Below are 6,453 nucleotides of genomic sequence, written 5' to 3'. Positions count from 1 at the left end.
TAATATCACGACGTGACACGTGTAAAGCTCTTGACGTGGCGAGGTGGAGATCACGACATGGAGATCAGGACGCAGTGAGGTGGAGATCACGACATGATGTAGCCAAGAAGATTTAGTAGATGATGTACTTTGAGTAGCTACGACGAGGCGAGAGTTTCCCATGATACAAATTTAAATTTAGATTACTATATGATGATTTACGATGATGAATTGCGAGGCGACGAGAAAGTTATCATGAGGAGATATGTGATGAAGATGAGTTAAAATATATTTAAATATATTTATAGAGTCAAGAGTGTATAGAAAACGAAAGTATAAAATTAGAGTGATTCTATAGCTTTTTAAAGTTGAGATAATATGAGGGTTATAATGAATAGATCTGAATCAAAGAGCTCAGATTAAAAGAATCGCTAGGCATGAGATTAGATAGAGTATGAGAGTGTGAGACGGAGTGATAGTATTACTCTTAAAATGAGATAATGTGATCAAGATTAATATTAAGAAAGAGATAAAGATGTAGAAAACTTTTGATAGAGATATTGAGACTCATGAGAGAGAGGGATGATGAATTAGTTAGGATAAAGATAGAAAGAGACGAAAAGAGAATGAAAGAGAGATTGAGAGAAAGAGAGAGAAAGGGATAAAGAATACAAATGAAATAGGATTTGAGAAATGAAGACTTTTACTCGAGATCATATGATTTACACAAAGATCCATAAGAGGTGATTAGATCCTACCAAATGAGAATTTTGATTAAATTCATAGATTTACATGATTATATCATGTAGACGATTTGACATACATGTAGATTATTTGACATACATGTAGATGATTTGACTTACATGTAGATGATATTTTGTGATTGAGTCTCTGAGAGGTGACGAGACATAATCCTAATATGAGACATATTATGATCGACTTGAGTTATTGATTTGAGTAAATGATATTGATCCGAGTAATTGATCTGAGTAGACAATATTAAATTGAGTGATTCAATAAATTGAATTGAGTGAAAAATATTAATATGAGTGATTGATTCGAATAATTTGAGTGATTGATTTGATTAAACTAGGTGAGCGATCTAAGTGATTGATCAGAGAAATCAATGCTGATTAGAGTAGTTAATCAATAGATTTGAGTGATTAATCTGAGCAATTAATTTTTTTTTATCAAAGTGATTAATATCAATTAGAGTAATTAACATGAATGATCGATTTAAGCGATCTGAGTGATAAATTTAAATGATTAATTAATCATTGATTTAAGTAATATGAGAGATTAAATTGAGAAAGTGGTTTGAACGGCCTGAGTGATTAATTTGGATAAGTTATGTGATGGGTTTTATACAAAAGAACAATCCTATGTGCTTATACAAAACCCTAATGCTTGGATCTAGGCTTCTCTATTGTACATGCAATTCATCCAAGACTTGAACCCTAATCTAGCATACATTGAAATCGAAATCTATAGTGAAATAGTTTAGATGATACCTTTTCAATGGTTGCAAGAATCCTTTGATCTTCAAGAAGCTTAGTGTCACAAGTGTAACACCTCTAATGGCTCACAAACACCACAAGCAAGAGAATGATGTATAGGAGAGAGGATGAGAGGCAAAAGTCGGTTCCAAGCTTCTAAGGGATCAAGTGACCGATTTTACTAGCCCTAAGGGTCCTTATATACTTGAGCTTCTAGGGTTTCAGTCAAAACCCTAATTGGATGACTTAGGCCCTAAGTAACTTAAGAACCTTCTGGAATAAGGCCTCCTTGGATGAAATTAAGATGGACTCCTCATTAATCTCGTCCATGCCCTAATCCATAAGGATTCTCAGACCAATATCAACTATCACACAATTGACAGTTCTAGTCCCCTTTATTTAATTAATGTCTTTTAGCCACAAAATTAATTCTTAATCAATTCTTGTCTAATATTAATTAAACTATATGATTTCTCTTTTAATATATTATTCATATAATATATTAATAAACCATAATAACCTCTCTTTCTCCATAAATCATCCTATCAAGTTGCTTTGGTGAAGGCAACCCAAAAGGACCATGCACAACCGGGTCAAGTACATACCAAATATAGTTATGGGCTTAGACACTAATCCAACAGTCTCCCACTTGGATAAGTCTAGTAACTATAGTGCAAGTTCAATCTGATTAGCAATCCTAGCTCTCAAAGACGCTATCGAACTCTGATCTTATCAGTAACATGTCCTTTAGATAAGGGATCATATAGTCCTCTGTTCTAGATATCGTACGGACAATCACATGGAACGTAGTCATACTTATTGTCCAGCAGTTTGTTTCTCGATCTCTGATTCGTATGACATAGAACTTAATTGAACACATCAATTCAGTCCTGAACAGGCCTGACACATAAGTCAAACCAAATCATCGAGGGGCCCAGATATCGCTTTTATCCTCTTAGGATAAAAGGAACAGATAAACTTCGACTTATATGCATTTACCATTCACTCATCAAATCATGAACAACAATGTGTTTTATAACATCAAGTTACTGATGCGTTTACACATTATCAATACACAACCAACTTGAAAATAATAAACCATATATCTAGGTTTTAAGACCATATGATATTATCGTCTTGCGATCACTTGAGATAAATTCCATGAAGTGATGCCAGCAAGCGCGTGTTTAATCCAATGCTCAAATCCTATTCATAAGCACTCATGAACGTTGCAACAAACTTTTGCTATGTCTAATACACTTTAGACAATCTACAAACCAATTCATGACAATCTTCTTTCATACCTATTCCCGAAGTATGAGCGACTGTGGAACGTTCGAATAATCTTATTATTCAGGAAGTCAAAACATGCAAAGTGAAACAATAGGTAAACAATTAACATAAGACGATAACTTTACTTATAAATAATACTCCTTTATTTAATCATCAAATGTCAATTACATTTATCTATTACACGTTTCGAAAACTATCTAATCTAAACTAATATCGCCCTTCAGCCCGATGCTCCTAGCACGCTACACGTGCTTAACCCTTCTCAGTCCCTTCGTAAGGGGATCTGCTGGGTTATCGTCTGACGATACCCTCTTTACTACGAGGAGTCCCTCTTCTACCCGATGTCGAATAAAATGATATTTCCTGTCGATATGTCAAGATCTACCATGATTCCTTGGTTCCTTGGTCAAGGCAACCGCTCCTTCATTATCGCAGAATATCTCAACAGGCTCCTTTATGACTGGTACAACTCCAAGGTCTCCAATGAAGTTCTTCAACCATATCGCCTCTTTTAACGCTTCGATCGCCGCTATGTACTCTGATTCTCACGTTGAATCAGCTACGGTCTCCTGCTTGGAACTTTTCCAAGTCACTGCTCCCCCATTTAGGGTAAAGACGCATCCCGACTGCGAACGGTAGTTGTCTCGGTCGGTCTGAAAACTGGCGTTACTATACCCTCGCACCCTTAAGTCATCACTCCCACCGAGGACTAGAAACCATTCCTTGGTCCTCCGAAGGTACTTAAGAATATTCTTGACTGCGGTCCAATGTGCTTTGCCAGGGTTCCCTTGATATCTGCTGACCATGCTCAAAGAGAAGGCCACATCAGGGAGAGTACAAGTCATAGCATACATGATTGAGCCAACTGTGGAAGCGTAAGGTACTCGGCTCATCTTTGCTATCTCTACTTCGGTACTCGGACTTTGAGTCTTACTCAACTTGGCATTACTTTGGATTGGTAACTTCCCCTTCTTGGAATTCTCCATACTAAAATGCTTTAGTACCTTCTCTAAGTAAGTACTTTGACTAAGTCCTATTAGTTTCTTAATTCTGTTTCTCACTATCCTTATTCCCAGAATATAGGTAGCCTCTCCGAGGTCCTTCATAGCGAAGCACTTCCTAAGCTAGGACTTAACTTCCTGCAACGTCGGGATGTCGTTTCCTATGAGTAGTATGTCATCGACATACAATACGAGGAAGCTAATTATACTCCCACTGGCTTTGACATATACACATGATTCATCCTCGCTTCGCAGGAAGCCAAACTGTTTGACTTTCTCATCAAAACAAAGATTCCATCTGCGAGACGCTTGTTTCAATCCATAAATGGATTTCTCAAGCTTACACGCTCTACTAGGATACTTCGCATCGACAAAAACCCTCTGGCTGACTCATGTAAACATCCTCAACCAACTTCCCATTGAGGAAAACGGTTTTGACATCCATCTGCCATATTTCATTGTCATGAAATGCAGCAATGGCTAGCATCACCCTAATAGACTTTATCTTCGCAACTGGTGAGAATGTCTCATCATAGTCAACTCCGGGAGTTTGAGTAAAGCCCTTCGCAACCAATCGCGCCTTATAAGTGTGAACCTTCCCATCCATGTCGGTCTTCTTCTTGAAGATCCATTTGCACCCGACCGTCTTACGACCTGACACATTGTCAACCAAATTCCAAACTTGGTTTTCATACATGGACTGAATCTCACTGTCCATAGCCTCTTTCCATTTTGCAGACTCCGGGCCTGCCATGGCTTCCTTATAGTTGTTAGGCTCGTCCAAATTTACTAGTATACTATCACTAATAAACGTATCCCCTTCAGTAGTGATATGGAAACCATAAAACTGGGGTGGAACACTAACTCTTTCGGAACGTCTAAGAGGTAAGGACTCATCAATCGGTTCAACAGGAGTTTCCTCCTCATGTTGAATGCCGGTGTTAGAGGTTCCTTCATCGCTCGACTCTTGAAGTTCTTCAAGATCGATTTGCCTCCCACTGTCTCCTTGGCTTATGAGTTCTTGCTCTCGGAAAACCCCTCTCCTCGCAACGAAGACAACATTGTCACTCGGTCTGCAGAAGAGATATCCAAAAGACTTCTGCGGGTAGCCGATGAAAATACATTGCTCACTATGAGGTTCGAGCTTGTCGTGAGTCTCTCGTCTTACGAAAGCCTCGCAACCCCAAACCTTGATATATGCCAACGAGGGAGCTTTCCATGTCCACATCTCGTGAGGAGTTTTGGCAACCTTCTTTGTAGGGACTAAGTTAAGGATATGGGCTGCAGTCTCTAAGGCATACTCCCATAATGAGATAGGTAGAGAAGCACGACTCATCATGGAACGAACCATGTCTAGCAAGGTTCGATTACGCCTCTCAGCTACACCATTCAACTGCGGTGTCCTGGGAGGTGTCAATTGCGAAACGATTCTGCATTCCTTGAGGTAGTTGTAGAATTCAAGACTTAGGTACTCTCCACCTCGATCAGATCGAAGCATCTTGATTTTCCTGCCCAACTGATTCTCTACTTCTTGCTTGAACTCTTTGAACTTTTCAAAGGTTTCTGACTTATGCCTGATTAAGTAGATATAACCATATTTGCTATAATCATCAGTAAAAGTCACGTAGAAGCGGCTTGCATCCCTTGTGGTGGATCTAAAGGGTCCACATACATCTGTATGTATGAGATCCAATAAACCCTTACCCCTTTCACAAGAACCAGTGAAGGGTGACTTGGTCATCTTTCCAAGCAAACAAGACTCGCACACGTCATCGTCCCTAAGGTCGAATTACTCCAACACTCCATCCTTTTGGAGTTGGGCTATGTGTTTCTTGTTGACATGTCCAAGACGACAATGCCACAAGCATGCTTTGTCCAAACTATTGGAAGAATCGATACACAACACATCATTTCCTAAATTGTCTACAACCATCACAGTTTCATATATTCCATTACAAGGCAATGCTTCAAAATAGAAAACACCATTAAGATAAGCATTAATAGAACCCTTTTCATTATCAAATGAATATCTAAATCCTTGTATATACAAACCATGAAAAGAAATGATGTTTCTTGCCATATCTGGCGAATAGCAACAATTATTCAAATCTAGTCCTAATCCATTACTAAGCACTAAAGAGTAAACTCCAATATTGGTGACAGGCGGCGATCTTCTGTTCCCCATGATCAAGTTTATCTTCCCATGCTCCACATCCCTATTTCTTCTTAGGCCCTGCAAATTAGAACAAATATGAAAACCACATCTTGTATCAAGTACTCAAGAAATAGCATGTGATGAATCATTAGATTGAACAGTGTAAATACCTGCGAAGGACGACTTGATCTTCCCATCCTTGATGTCTTGCAGATATTTTGGGAAGCTTCGTTTCCAATGCCCTTTGTCGTGGCAGTGATAGCACTCTGCATCCTTTGGGTTTGAGGTGGGTGCAGCGGGACCAGCCTTGGTTCCACTAGAAGAGGTGCCATCACGAGACTTTCCCTTATGGTGGCTCTTTGAGGGAGCCTTTCTCTTCTTGCCCTTCCCTTGCCCAATCGCCAAAATTGGGGCAGCAGTAGGAGGAAGAGTTTATGCAACAGACTTGTCCTTGAGGTTGCTCTCAGCAGTCCTCAACAGGCCTTGAAGTTTACTCAACGTGACCTCCTCTTTGTTCATGTGGTAGGTC

The sequence above is a fragment of the Lactuca virosa genome, chromosome 4 (genome assembly GCF_052849685.1).
Source record: "Lactuca virosa cultivar CGN04683 chromosome 4, Lactuca_virosa_CGN04683_v6, whole genome shotgun sequence".
Classification (NCBI taxonomy): Eukaryota; Viridiplantae; Streptophyta; class Magnoliopsida; order Asterales; family Asteraceae; genus Lactuca; species Lactuca virosa.
The sequence above is the reverse complement of the archived record's forward strand: the minus strand, read 5'-3'. Positions refer to the sequence as shown.